We start from the raw sequence: 16388 nt of genomic DNA on the forward strand, positions 1-16388 counted from the left end.
CACCCACTGGGAAATGAGTAGGTGCAAGTTATTTACATTTTTTACTTTCTTTCTCGTAAAGAAACATTTATAGATGTAAAAATTCAGCAACATGTTGCTATGGGAATGTTCCCGTTCCCCCTTACCAACAAAAACATACATTTAAATAACTTCATATTTAAAGACAAAAAAAATGACTTCACAAAAGTCAAAAATTTCAGGAGTGTGATTTTAGTCCAAAGGTGAGGCACAAAGATAAGAAAATACAATGAGAAGCGTAGAGAAGATGAATTCATCCTGCACCCCTCATCCTAACCCAGGATCTGGCAGCCTACCAGGAAGAGAGATATACTTCTGAGACAAGGAGAGTGAAATGAGCATCTAACTTCTCAGGCTTGAGGGCAGTTTTCAGAAACAATATGCCCAAGCATGGCAGCCCCTGGCTGCCAGTCTAGTTTTGGCTCCAATCAGCCCTCACTTTACCAAACTCCAGGTGGACACCCATGATACCACCCAGACTTTGAAACCACGCCAATAATAGTCTGACCCCCAAGATAATAGAAACCTACCTCACCTGGGCACCATATCAGCACTACATAAAGCCTTAGATTAGCTCCTTCATTTCCAAACTCTGGGCCTGCCTCAGTGTCAGACAAGCCCCCACCCTCACCCCCTGACACACCTTATAGGATAGCCCTGTGGCTCCAGGCTTCTTCCTTTCTCCAGATCACTCAGATTAGATGCAAAATCCTGCCCACTAATTCTAAACACTGATTGGTACCTCATTCCAGATCCAGGGTTCAAAATGATTCCCTCCAGACCCAAAATGATTCCCATCAGTGGTGAGTTGATGACTAAGACAGGTTGGGATTTGGAGTTCTTATTCCTCTCCCAAAAACTACGTCTATAATTTATCTTCTACCCATTTATTTCACCTATTTTTTTACTCGTGGTAATTAAGCAGAAATTTGTATCTGGGGCATCACCAATTTATAATCAAAAATAACTTAATTTCTTCCCATGCCATAATAGAGCAAAGTTCAAGACCTTTCTACAACAGAAACGCAGGGAAATACAGACAAAAAATATCACTAATACAGCCCAATATGTGCAGTTATTCAATCTCTCTATCTGGTACTGAGAAATGTTCAAGAAGGCACTAGTTAAGCAGGTAGTTCTCTGCCTATCAAACACTTTTATCAAAATTATGATGAAATATTTGTCAGCACACTATTATATATACAATCAATAATAATGAAGAAAGTGCTGTCATTCCTGTTGTGTATAGAGTCAACTTTAATTGTTCTGGTTTGTATAGTGCAAATACAGGTGAATCATTAGCATCCTCATTAATTTTCTTGTCTTTTAGCTTTTATTCTAAAATATTGCTAAAAAAATCCAAAGCGTCCTCAGGTGGAAAGAAATATTGTTCTCTCCATCCTTCTGAGATCCCACAATACCGAAGGGAGTTAAATAAATGCTAAAAATAGCTGGTATTTGGAGCTAATTATTTGAGACTTGATCTATTGGGTTCTCAGACTGTTCATGGAATAAATATTCTGACAACCCCCTGACGAGCAGGACAAATGCAGCAACTCTCAAATTGCTATGATTAACGTGGTTTATAAGTTGCCAACACGTTTCTTGTTATATCTTTTCTACCTTTGAAGCAAACAGGGATTTCCTGGAAAAAAGCACTAGAAACCATGCATTGTATCACTTTAATACAAGATTAATTATCATATCACTTGAGTTTATTCACAGGAGATGTGCATACAAAACTCAGTCTACATAGATTGCAAAATGCTAACCTCTCATACCAACATAAGCTATCATCTTCGTTGATAACATCACTATCATCATCTTTCACAACAATCTGTCATTTTCTCTCCAAAGTCTCCCTTTGGATTATCATTTTCTCTCCTGTATAAAGTCACTGCTAACAATACCTGTGTCTTTTTTACTGAATATAGCAATGTCTATGTAAATACTTTTTATAAACCCATGGTCTCTCAATACCCAGCTCATCCTAGACACAAGCAGCAGGATGTCTCTATCTTTAGAGTCTGTTGGTGTAAGTTCAGCATCCATAACCACAACCACTACTGCTATCTCTGTGCATTTGTTATATGAAAAAGTATGCAGAGCTCATCAATCTATGGCAAACAAGCTCACCAATGTTAGCAAGGACTCCTTGAGTATTTACACTAACCCCAGACAGCCACGCCTAGCATGTGTGAATCGTGATGACGCAGAATCAGCCACCAATACCTAAGCTTCAAAAGGAGTATAATGGCAGGATCATGTTCTGTACATGCTGCAGACACACTTATGAAGAGAAAGCAGCATATCAAACAGAAGAGTTCTGCCATTGAGGCTCTCTGAAAAATTGCTATTTTGCCTGGAGAAAGTTGGCATAAAGGCACCTGAATAAATCAGAATTATAGTGTGCCACCAAGTATTAGGGAAACAACCAACAATCTAGACTATGTCAATTACCTTTGAGTGGAAGTAGAGAGTGTAAATGAACTAATAGGTACTTTAAGATTTCTTAGCTTTAGGCTTGAGCCTGTATCCTCCACAAGACCCAGACATTGCAAAACTATGGAGGATGCTCAGATAATCAGCTATGCTGATCATATTGGCAAGGTTATCTGGTTTGATGTCATTTCCAGAGAAAAATTTAAGAAGAAAAAAAATGGGGAAAAAGTGCATCAGGACATGATCATGGAGAGTATCTTGAAAAAAGAGGTGCAGATAACAATGTCGCTGGACCCCACGGCAGGCTGTTTCATTTGGGGCACCCTGGAAGGTGGGCAGGTGAGACACCTCCCCTGACCAAGGGAGCCAGCCCTGGTAGCCAAAAACCTCCATAATTCAACTGCTGCCATACTCACAGCCTCTCTCCATACACTCAGACTAAACCTTACCCACGAGTGAACCTATTCCTGGACCAGGCGGCAACTCATACCTCACACCACCCATACTCCAAGAGTACCACACCACATTTGATGGAGTTTAAAGTAGGGGGTAATTAATCTTAGAAGGAAATAGTTATATACATATATATGCATATATATATAAGCACACAAAGTTCGACCTTTAACAATATGTTAGTGATCTCTTTTAGAAGGGCTTAATGGCCCCTGGGTAAAATACAACAATCTTCACACTCTTTCCCCTAAGGAAAGTTTTTTGTAACATTTTAAGCAGTTTTTTATAACAAACAATGCAAAATGAATTATTTGAGTTCTGTTTTGAGGCAGGGGTTGGGGTTCAGGATGGAAACATACAAAATATGGTGGTGGTAAGATGTAATGGTGGTGGGATTGGCGTTTGAATATTAAATGTAATCAAATATTGTGAACTACTTTATAAAATAAAAATAAATAAATAAAAAGAGAGGTCCAAATTTTCTTCAGGAGGTTCTACCAAATTTATCTATTCCAGAATACTGTAGATACTATAATTACTACCACTCTACTAGAGTCTCTATAGGACCCAGACATTACTGAGTTTTGTAAGCTACTTAAAATTAGGTAACACTAAGCTGAAAATACTATGTATATTTTATCACTATATCACTGTCATTCCATTGCTAATCAATTTGCTCAAGCGAGCACCAGTAACATCTCCATTGTGAGACTTCTTGTTACTGTTTTTGGCATATTAAATACATCATGGAGAGCTTACCAGGCTCTGCTGTGCGGGTGGGATACCCTCAGTAGCTTGCTGGGCTCTCTGAGAGGGATGGAGGAATTAAAGCCGGGTCGACCGTGTGCAAGGCAAACACCATACACACTGTGCTATCGCTCCAGCCCATGTATATTTATATCATATGAGGTTCCATTATATATAAATGTATTATAATATAATAGACTCAGGAGATAAGTCTGTAGCCAGTAGATCTAACTTATCAAGGCTTAACTTACTATTGTTTTTATTGTATTTTATTTTATTGTATTATTTTACTTCACTTTAAAATTTTTTGTTGAAGTAACATTACATTATAGCTTTGCGTGGGTTTCAGGAAGGTGTTATTGTAAATAACATCTACTTATATTTTGTAGGGTTATCTGCTAGAAGTTCATTCTGTTCTTCATTATAAAAAAATATTGCATTCTGTTGTGAATATTTACACTGTAATGGTTTTTGTAGTAATTAGGGCATACTAATCATTTGTTATCACAATACCTTATGTGTGTCCCCAGACCTATCTCTAGGTCTGGTCTTAGAAATGATGCTTGTGATACTTTTTTTTTTTTGATTTATGGGTCATGCCTGGCGATGTACAGGGGTTACTCCTAGCTCTGTGCTCAGAAATTACTCCGGCGGTGCTCGGGGCACCATATGGGATGCTGGGAATCAAACTCAGGTTGGCTGTGTGCAAGGCAAATGCCCTACCCTCTGTACTATCACTCTAGCAGCTGTGATACATTTTTAAATACATTTGTAGTATCATGGATTATCTTCATATGATGTATGTAAACAAAACAAAGAAAAATAATGAATGATGTTCAGTGGAAACAAATCATTAGACTCTGACAAAGAAAACTGAGATTACTAGGCATGTAGAGGTGTGCACTAGAAAGGCCCTATAACTATTATGAACAATGATAGATATTGACATTTTAGTGGTAGGTCTGGTGTGGAAAATTTTACCACAAAAATTTATAGTTAAACTCTTATAAACCAATATTTATAAAAAAGGAAAAAAATCCATTCTAACTTGACAAAAAAGCGTCATATTTACTACATTTGATGCATTATTCAACTCAGTTCTTGAGCATATTCTAGGCACATACATTCAGTATGAAGAAAGAAAGCATAAACCTGGCAGGAGAGAAAAAGTATATGAACCTGACTCCTGCTGAGGCCGAATCAGTACCTAAACAGACACTTCAAATGAAGTAGAATAGCAGGATCCAGTGCTGTGAAGATTGCAAAGACACACTTATCAAGAGAGAGCAGCATATGAAATACAGCCAACCATGGGCATCATGAAGTGATTATTATAGTCTAGGCCAAACCAACAGGTGAAAAGCATGAAAGCACAATGCTGTGTGTTTAGTCAAAGTTGTGATTACAGAAGCAGTGTTAAAGTCAAAGATGAATTTTGCAATGCAGGGAGAACGATAGGAGAAAATGATGACAATCAAACAGCAGTTGGATGTCTGTGTCAAGAATGTAAAGTGTGCTGAGAGAAAATGTTTCTCATATTCATTACATTGCGGATCACCCATCATTTAGCACTCAATTTTTAAATATTTGAGGTGAAATAGGGATAAAGATAGTTAAGGATTCCTTTAATATCAACTTCAGGGATAATTATTTATTACTTGCCTGACCAATATTTTTAATTCATCCTAAAATGGAACAAACTACCTTCTAAGAAAGAAATTCTCTTTTCTCCTTTATTTTTTTTTTCAATAAAGCAAGTGTTGATCCAGGTAACTCATAAGAAAAATGTTGTGAATGTTTGTCTGATTTATAAATCAGTTTTCTTGATGTTCTGTGATTTTTTTTTCCTTTTTGGGTCACACCCAGCGATGCTCAGGGGTACTCCTGGCTTCTGCACTCAGGAATTACTCCTGGCAGTGCTTGGGGGACCATATGGGATGCCAGGGATCGAACCCGGGTCGGCCGCTTGCAAGGCAAACGCCCTACCCGCTGTGCTATCGCTCCGGCCCCATGATGTTCTGTGATTTTAATATGATAATTTATCTGTTCTTCTGAGATTAACAAGAGACCCTGGGCCTATCCAAAAAAATAAATTTCAAAATGCATATTATCTTTTCAGGTCTGTATTTATCATTGCTTTTCACTGTAACAATCCTAACAGGGATTGTCCTCACTGTCTAATCCTGAGTTGTTATGTTTAATTGTACACAAAATATGGGAATGAAAAACACTATTTTATTTTGGTTTGTGAGTCATTTTATTTCCTATTCTCAAATTATTGTGACTCTTATATTAACATCTACTATTTTATCAGGTATACAACAAACAGTCAAACACAAAATAATTCTTTGAGTTAGCTCTATGACTATTAAATGAGAATGGGACTGGAAAAATTGAAGGCAGATTCAGAAGCAGCAGGGCCAAAAAGGCTGAGTTGAGAGAACTTATGCTCACTTTTTTCCACCATCACAGCACAGCTAAGCACCAAGATTTTAGATTACTTAACACAGAAACTGATCTGAAATCCTACAAAGATTTCATAGGAAAAAAACAAACAAACAAGAACATTATTTGAACAGATAAGACCCTGTGAGACACCCTCTCTAGGAAAGAAATTTCACTATAGGCCAACACCCTGCAATCAGGAAGAGATTTCTAGAGTTAAACTAGCCTTGGGGTGCAGGGAGTAAAACCAAATACCTGGCATGCCAATCCTACATTCTTATTTTTTTGGAAAAAACCTACAGAATAAGAGTTTATTATTATTAATTGGGAGTCAATGTTTATCTTAGCAACCTCTCTCATCCTTGGAGATAACAGTGCTTGCTGATCCACATTAAACCTCACTCTATAAAAATAGACCTTAATGGGAAATCCCTGTAGAGAGCAACATGTGCCCCTCGCATATAGCTAGCTGAGATAGTTGTCTGAGGCAGTTATCAAGTTGTCAGGCTACATCAGCTCATCTCAAATATACATGGATGTTTCTTACACCAAGTTCACATGCAAAAATAAACTCAAAGAAATATTCTCCTAATCTTCCCATTTATTCTTAGGGATTTGTGCCAAGTTTTTTTTCTTAATTTTTATTGGAGAGGGGAGGGGACAGGGCTGGAAGTGTTCAGGATTTACTCCTGGTTCTGTGTTCAGGGATTACCCCTGACAGGCTTGGGAGATCATATGGGGTACCAGGGATTGAACATATCCACTGCCTGCCCCACCCCCTGCCCCTGTCTGTTTGTTTAAAAAGCAAACATAAACATGGCCTATTTTAGTCCTGGATTTGCAATTCATTTCTGAAAAGTGGTCTTCAGTATTTTCTGTGCCAGGAATTTCCTGGAAGTTTGCCTTGAATTTTTACTCTCTTAGGCTCTGTTGCCTCTCCTTCTGACTCTATATCACAAGGATTTCATTCATTCAGCAAAATTTGAGACACTAAGTCAAAGGCAATATACTTATTCTAATTAAAATGTAACAAGAGTATAATGAACAAATATAAAAATCTAGATGTGATCTCTACTCCAATGGAAAAAAAAGGTGGGAAGAATTTATTTAAATAAATACCCAAATTTGACTATAAGTGGCAGACTGCAATAAACATTGAGATGGAGACCTATAAAGGACTATTTCAAGATTTTATGAAGATTGGCCAAGAGGTTGTATAGTGGTAAGGCACTTGCCTTGGATACAGTTGAACTAGGATGAATTCTGCTGCCATCCTCAGCATTACCAGGAATGATCCCTGAGCACAGAGATAGAAGTAAGCCTTGAGCACTGCTAAGTTCCCCTCCACCCATCTACTAACAATTAAAATAAAATAAGAAATAAACACGGGGAAAATGTGACAGAGAATAAACATAGATTAGAAATTAAGGAAGACATTTGCAGTGGCAGAATAAAACTTTGAGTTGATAAGAATGCAGGAATTTCCCACAAAAGGCAAGAGTGTGTAAGAGAGACAGACAGTGGATGTGCATGTGGTGGTCCTGAGTGAGGAAAGGACTTGATGATACTGGGGCCTAATGCCCTGCAGAGATCAAGTTGGCTAATGTTTTTTTTTATGGTGTTCTGAAGCAAAAGATGAAAGCAATTAGAACCAACTTTATATTTCTAAATTATATTTCTCAGCAGGAAATTCTCCCCAATTCAGTACATTTTTAAGTCATTTGGTACATTTTGACATTCCCTATAATTACCTAAATCATAAAACAATGAAGAGGAAGGCAGATAATTCTTCTACTTGGGAAGAAGAGATGAGAGAGAAGAGTGAGAGAGAGAGGAGAGAGAGAAAATAAAAGTGCCTGAGATAGAGGAAGATGGAGTTGAGAAAGGGAAACTGAGGACTTGGTGGTGGGAAGTGTGGACTGGTGAACAGACCAGTGTAGGAACATTGTATGAGTAAAACCCAATCATGGATAAATTTGTAGTTGTGTATCTCAGAGTGATTCAATTAAAAAGAGAAAGAATGTGAATCTACCCAAAGTATTAAGTGCTTAACATAAATCTATGCATCCTATTTCATTTTAGACCGTCCAAAAAACTTTAAAGAAACTATGTATAAAGAACTGTAACACATAACAATTTATTCCAAAGAACATTGAAAAACACGAACTACTTTTCCAGTGGAAGACTAAATGGGAGGAAGAGATCAACCATGGAAGTGTGTGAGAGGGAGAAAAACATTAAATATTTAACAAATCTTTAGGCAGAGCATAAGTTAGCACAATAATGTCACTGTCACTGTCATCCCGTTGCTCATAGATTTGTTCGAGCGGGCACCAGTAATGTCTCTCATTGTGAGACTTATTGTTACTGTTTTTGGCATATCTAATATGCCACAGGTAGCTTGCCAGGCTCTGCCGTGCGGGCGTGAGACTCTCAGTAGCTTGCCGGGCTCTCTGAGAGGGGTGGAGGAATCAAACATGGGTTGGCCGCGTGAAGGGCGAACACCCTACCGCTGTGCTATCACTCCAGCCCAGCACAATAATCTAGAATATTTAAATGCTGAGAACAGAGAGAATCTGCAAATACTCTAGCAATTTAACATTGCCCTAGCTACTAGCTGCTCTTAAGAACAGTTGGAGTCAGTGTGGAAATCTGAAGAAATGGTGTCCTGGGTATGGGCATAGAAATATGAAATTAGCTATAGCTTTGATAACTGGCACAAATACAGCAATGTTGTGGGCTTATTTCCTATATAATATAAACTTTCACACTGACTACGACCCGAACTAGATAAGTATTAGTAGATATGGAAGAGGATTAAAAATAAATGTCATGCCTATTAGACCAGGTCAGAAGGCACCCTGACTCTAAATACCATTCCAAGGAGGTGAATTTGTAAGGGATATGTAGGAGGCTCACATTACCTACCCTGCTTGAACATAACAAAGCCCATTTATCACTTGGGTAGATTTAGGAAATTAACTAAGACTCAGGACCTGCAAACACCAAGATCTGCAGTATTATGTTTAAAAAAACAGAAATAATTTTTACTCATGTCTCTTCAAAGACACAGGCAGAGGTAAGAGGTCATTGGTGGTAGAAAACGTACACTGGTGGAGGGATGGGTGTTGGATCATTGTATGACTTAAACTCAAACATGAAAGCTTTGTAACTCTAGATCATGGTGATTCAATTTAAAAAATAAATAAATAAACATGACAGTTTTAAAATAAAGAGGTCTTTAGAGAAAGATGAGAAATATTAAGAGCACTCACTCCTCAAAGTTAGATGTAAAGTCATGATAAGGACAAGGCTGTAGACTGTAAACAGAGATTTAGTTTACTGACACTACTGGAAGCAAATAAAAACAAATGTGGTACTTACCACTGAAAGGAGGTAAAAGAGCTGAAATTTGTCTATTGTACAGAATAGTCTCTTAGAAAGAAAGGATGGATCAGAGACATATGAGAGGTGTTTAGAATGACTGGCATTAATATTTAGAACCACTGCTATTATAAATGTCTGCTATTATCCCAGAGATTTAGGATTTGCACTTAGAAAATGGGAGTTATCCTCTACTATACTAATTTGAAGTATTTTAAGTCTGTTACATTAAAATAAGTTAAGTCACAAAATTCATGCGCAGTGAAACTCTCAAAATTAATAAATTCCCCACATGAATGACAGCCTGGTAGGAAAAGTAATAACCATTATAAGTCATAATAAATGTTTACCTTAGTTTCCACTACTCTCTATATACTTTGTCTGCAAAATTAAAATAAATATAGCAGCAAGAAAATAAATCAATTCTGAAGAAATTAATCAAGTAAAAAATTCATATTCAAAATATATTACTAAATATCAATGACAAAAGTCTGGTTTTTGAAAGAATAAACAAAATTAATAAGATTATCAGACACATTAAGAAAATAACTAGAAATAGAGACCAAAGTGATAGTACAGGAGGGTGGGTGCTTGCCTTAATCATGGCAGATCTAAGTTTGATCCTAGTAGTCCATGTAGTCCTCTGATTCCCATAGGTGTGATCCCTGAGCATAGAGACAGAGGTAACCCCTGAGTATCACCAGGTGTGGCCCCAAAACAAAATAGACGAACAAAGAAGCAAAGAAGGAAATAATATAACTAGAAATGCCCTAATAAGAGAATCGGAATGAGGCAAACATGTAGCAGACACTGCACATAAAATATGAAAGACTATCTAATATGAACATCTGTGTGCAAACAAATTGGCAACTTATAATTTGTCTATACAACTTGTCTATACAAACTCTTCGAGTTATACAAATTTCCAAGAATAAGCCAGGAAGAAATACATAGCACAACAGTCCAACATCCACAGAGAAATCAATGTAATAATCAAAAGTAAAACAAAAAATCACTAAAAACAAAAAATTCAGAACTAGATGGCTTTACTAATGAGTTGCAAACAAACTGCAAAGGACATCTAACCTGTTAACATTTTTCAGAAAATACAAGAAAGAGCAGGATAAATTGCACATAGTGTTAAGGTATTTGTCTTGCACAAAACTCCCAGCATCGCATTTGGTGTCCCCAGGCACTGCAAGGACTAGTTTCAGATCCAGGAGTAAGTCAGAAGCACTGGTCAAAAGCATTGGTGAAAAGTAAGTCAAATGCATCAAATTACTCCCTATCTGAAAGAGTATGGGGAATATTGTCTGCCGTGGAGGCAGGGGAAGGTTGGGAAAGGGGGGTATAATGGGGATATTGGTGGTGGGAAATGTGCACCACTGGAGGGATGGGTGTTTGATCATTGTGTGATTGTAACCCAAACATGAAAGCTTGTAACTACCTCACGGTGATTCAATAAAATTAAAAAAAAAATAAGCTTCAGGAACTAGACCACAGTAACCAGAAGCAATAATTAAATTGACAAAGTCATTAGAGTATTTTTTTAATTTAAATTTTTACAATGGCACCAAACATGAAATAGAGATAGATTTCATAAAAGGCATAAAATATTCTACTCTGAAAATTGAGATTTTGCTGAGACTAAAGATATGAGTAAATAATTACAACATGTTTCGCCTTCTCCAGATGGAGTCCCAGCGACACTGAGTTTCTACTAACACGGCTCCGGTTTGTGGGACTGGGATATCTCTCCAAACTGCGCAGCCTTTCCTGATATCCAAAGAAAACGCCCAGGAACGGCTCCACCACCCCACAGCCGCCATTATACCAGAGGCACAGAAACCCAGAGGCTGCTGGCAGCTCTACCCGTGGACTTTGAACTAAACTATGGCCCCGTGCAGCCCTGGGAGGGAAAGGGTTTTTGTCCTCACCCTTTTCCCCTGTTGGCAGCATGGCGTCCACCACCATTTAGTGCCAATTGAACAGAGAGGTAGGAGCTTGCAATGATGGGACGCATGGGGAATCTCACAAATGGGGGGGGGGCAGAACCGGCCCTGCTTTCTGCCCTAATGAGACCTCAGCGGCCTCCCACAAACAGCTCCTCCGATCCTGAACAGCCATGATCCCAGAGGCACACAAACCAATCTCGGAATGCAGCGGCCGCTGGCAGAAATACCTCTGGTCTTAATACCAGAATCCCAAAACTGGGCGGCCAATTTCACGACTGTGCAACATCATATGCTCATTGTTATCAACAATAGAAAACATACGATCTAATGATGCCATTCTGACAGGTCTGACTGGTGGCGGGGGGAAATCTCCGAATAATGATAGTGAGTTTTGGGTCAAAAATTGAATGTTATCATAGCAATGAGAGAGTTAATTGAAAATCATCTGCCACACAGGCAGAGGGGGAGAGGGAAGGAGGATGTCTGGGGTTCTTGGTGGTGGATCATGTGCACTGGTGAAGGAATAGGTGTTTGATCATTGTATGACTGAGACTTGATCCTGAAAGTCCTGTAACTGTTCTCATGGTGTCTCAATTAAAAAACATAAAATTTAATAAATAAATAAATAAATAAAAACATGCTAATAAATTAGAAAAGCCACTCTGTTGCTGTTTCATTTCGGGGTGCCCTGGAGAGGGGCGGGTGAGAACTCTCCACCTTCCCTCCCCCCACCCTGCCACAAGGGACCCAACCCGGGCAGCCAAAAACCTCCAGAACTCAACCACCACCATACTTATGGCTGCTCTCCACACACTCTAGCCGAGCCTCACCCATGAGTATATATATATATATATATATATATATATATATATATATACACTCTATATAGAGATATATATTGATATATATACTCTATATAAGCATATATATACTCTATATATAAGCACACATACACATATATATATGTATATATAAGCACACAAGGCTCAACCTTTAACAACATGTTAGTGATCTCCTATAGAAGGGCTTAATGACCCTGGGTAAAACACAACAATCTTCACACTCTTTCTCTGAGCATACTTTTTTGTATCATTTTCAGCATTTTTTCATAACAAACAATACAAAATAAATTATTTCGGTTCTGCTTTGGGGAAGGGGTTGGGTTCAGGATGGAAACATCCTAAATATGGTGGTGGAAAGGTGTAATGGTGGTGGTATTGGTTTTTGAATATTAAATGCAATCAAATATTGTGAACTATTTTATAAAATAAAGGAAAAGAAAAAAAAGAGTTATGTACTTGGAGCAGTGGGACTACATATCTCTTCGTTCTAAGCAATGGAAAACTGATTATCAAATGCTTCCTTGGTAATAGGGCTGTCTTTCTTGAGGGAAAACTCCAACAACAATAGTGAGTTTTGTGTTGAAATACAGAATGTAATCAAGGTAAAGAGAAAATGAAGTGAAATTCATCAGTTACGCAGTTGGGGGTGGGGAGTGGGGGCGGGTGGTATAATGGGGTTTTTGTTGGTGGAATATGGGCACTGGTGAAGGGATAGGTGTTTGAATATTGTATAACAGACATAAGGCTGAGAACTTTGTAACTTTCCACATGGTGATTCAATAAAATAAAAATTTTTTTTAAAAAACCAGTAAATTATAAAATATATTAAAATGCATAGAACCTGCCTAAATTATCCAAAAACAATTCTAATGAATAACAAAGTTTCAAGCCTAAAAGAACCTATTTCAAGTTCTTATTCAAAGTTTATAGTAACTGGAACTATTGTTTTGTCTAAGGACAGACATCACTGTCACTGTCATCCCTTTATTCATAGATTGCTCAAGCAGGCACTAGTACTGTCTTCATTTGTCCCTGTAGCATGCTTGTGTAGCCCAATGGTGTCTGCTCACTCTAGGAACACGAAGAGTATGTTGCTGTTTCTGTTACTGTTTTTGGCATATCAAATATGTCATGGGTAGCTTTTCTAGGCTCTCTCATGTGGGGGGATATCCTTGGTAGCTTGCCAGGCTCTCCGAGAGGTACAGAGACTTTTGGGCAGCCTCTAATCATCCTTATGGGTCCTTAGGGGCTCCCAGGAAAAATTGTGTCACTCTCTTCCAGGAATTTTGTTTTATAATCTCTGGATCTTGGCCGTTGATGAGATTACATGGCAGTAGGGGCAGTTTGTGGGTGTGACTGCCAAGCTACTGAAAAATTGTGGGTCTGGGTGGAGGAGGCCCAGTTCCTATCTGAGCAGGTTTGGAGATCTCAGCCCCGGGTCCTGCACACCTGGGTTCTTCTGCCGGTTCCTTCATGGGTGACGCTCGTCCAAGCGTGTGGAGAGTGGCTTTGAGCATGGCTGTGGCTGGGTTCTGGAGGTTTTGGGCTGCTGGGGTTCTGCTTGGGGTAGGGAGGGAAACTCAACCCATCCCCCTCTGAGGAGGTGCCAGTGAAGACAGCGTGGTGCGGAGGCAGGAGATTCTGCAAGGATAGACATAAAGAATACTAATTAAAGTTAGACTTCATAAATAGACAAACTTATGACAACTTATTTTTAAATAAATGTTGTAAGTAACCAATGAAATAAAAATCATAAAGTTTTCTTTGGAAAACACATGAAGGAAAGAAGTAAAGAAAATATCTACAATATCCAATAAGAAATATATCCAAAATAGATATGTGAACCAATAATAGAATAATCTAATACTAAATTCATAAAACAATCTTTTAGTCTGAATAAAATATGTGAAAGAAAGGAAAATAAGCATGTTCAAAGATGTATAACATCATTAGTCATCAGGAATAAAGTTAGACATACATTCATCTTAATCCTGCAACTCCTTGTAGTTATTTTCTTGAGAAAAATGAAATGCATATTAACTCAAACATTGTTACCCAATTTCACAGAATATTCATAATATCAAAAATATTGAAGTAGTCAACTTTCAGTTAACAGATGAAAGCCAGTAGCTTCCCGGGCTCTCCAAGAGGGACAGAGGAATCGAACCCAGTTTGGTCCCATGCAAGGCAAATACCGTACCCACTGTGCTATTGCTCTAGTCCAGGCAGTAATGTAAGAAACAGAATATGCTACCATAAATCTTATTTTCCCATTTATTTAACAAACATATACAGAGCCACTCTATAACAGATCTGTACAGTATAAGTTTCTTGCTGAGAAAGCACCTGTCCAATTACTCCATAAATAATATTTAACCACAATTTCTCTATAAAATCCATTCGTTTATTTTCATCTTGTATACTCTATACCCTAATTTATATTTTTATATTTTATGCAATTCTTTCAGAAAAAAAATAAAGTTATACTGAAACCCATATTTGGAAGTTAGAAAGTAAAGAGACAAAAGATAAATTATTCAAGCTTCTGAAGTTAACTCTGAAGACAGTATTTGCTCACCTTTCCCAATTCATCATTTTATTTTGAGTTCTCTAAGGAACTGGAAATTGACTCTGACACAGAAATTTACCTATAGATGTTTTTAATGATTTTTTAATGGGATTTTTCTGTTGTGTTTTTCCTGTTTTTCAAGAATGGTCCTATAAACAGCATTAGTAAGGAAGTGAAAAAAGGAAAATTTCAGCAGAGAAACATTTGAACATTTTTACTGGGAAAGTTTGTAAACTTTGTAAGGGACTCACAAAATCACAGTTGAAGTTCCAAAGCTAGAATAACTTTACATGTGACCAGAATTGAGGAAAAGGAAAAGACCCCAAGTCCTGGAAATTCTGATTTTACCAGTAATTGAACTCAGGGATACTCTCTCCAGGTGGGTTCATTTTCTGTAAACTTTGGTTGAAGGCCATTGCTAGAGTGACTCAAATGCGAACCAACACCGTCAATATATCTGACAACTGGGAAAGAATGTCTATATCACTGAGGAGAGATCTGACCAGTACACACAATACCTACTGCAGCACATCTTTTGCATAAATTGAATATAAATACTTTGTGTAAGAAGTTTTCCTCATCTGAGAATAAGTCAGTTTCTTCTTGTGAAACTTCTAAGAAGGTTAAGAGAAATCCATAGCCTCACTACTGCTTCAGGTTTCATATGTCCCATCAATATGCCATCTCCCTCTTCCTTAATCCACTCTAAATTCTCCCTATTAACTAGCACCAATGCTGATCTCAAGAAATCAATTAGTAGAGGTGACCCAAAGTTTTATTCCTGACAAATTTGAACTTCTGGTCACCATGGACTTCTCTGACTATGACTATTTCATCTGAAAACTTATTATCAAATTTCTTTGCATAACAAGAAATGTCCTAGAGTAATACTGGACTCAAATGTATTCTTCTTCCCTCTGTCCCATTATACAACAGCAAACGTTCCAGCCTACAGCAGTGATTAGGGTTAATTATCTTTGCCAGCACATTAAGTTCTTTATTTGATGTTCTGTTGCCACAAGATACTTGAAGTGACCAGATAACAGTCATAGACTCAAATATAATGGAATTCCTGCTGTGTCTCCCGCTAAATGCAATTCTTTCTGGGAAATAAGAACTGTAGCTCCTCAGAAATTAAAATGTGCAATTGGGAAACATGAATTCCCTGAGTATGTTACCAGGGATAATGATAAACTGGGCCACTTTTATTTCCAGGTCATGATTCCTGAACTTTTGAATTCTATCTCTCTAATGGCAGCTGCCTATGAGTGCATTGGATAGTGTACCCTAGAAAAGCACATCATTTAACGGGATAATGTCTAATCAGGTACCTCAGGTGCAGCTTTAAAATTCTGTTCCATTGCTCTATGAAATCAGCAAATTCTCAGTGAAATAGTATGTGCAATATTATTGGACTTTTTATGCAAATTGATTCACTGAAAAAATGACAGAAAAATCTTCCCTTGCCAATTGCAAGCAGAAATCCTTAATTTTGCCCTTGCCAATTTTCTGGAGAAACTTCATTCAAACCCC

The 16388-nt window shown here is 37.8% G+C and overlaps 1 pseudogene; it reads left to right on the forward strand.

Moving 5' to 3' along the window:
- Nucleotides 1-4104: 4104 nt before the first annotated feature.
- Nucleotides 4105-4231, forward strand: LOC129404641 (small nucleolar RNA SNORA72; annotated as a pseudogene).
- Nucleotides 4232-16388: the final 12157 nt, after the last annotated feature.

This window comes from Sorex araneus, chromosome 4 (assembly GCF_027595985.1).
Source record: "Sorex araneus isolate mSorAra2 chromosome 4, mSorAra2.pri, whole genome shotgun sequence".
Lineage (NCBI taxonomy): Eukaryota > Metazoa > Chordata > Mammalia > Eulipotyphla > Soricidae > Sorex > Sorex araneus.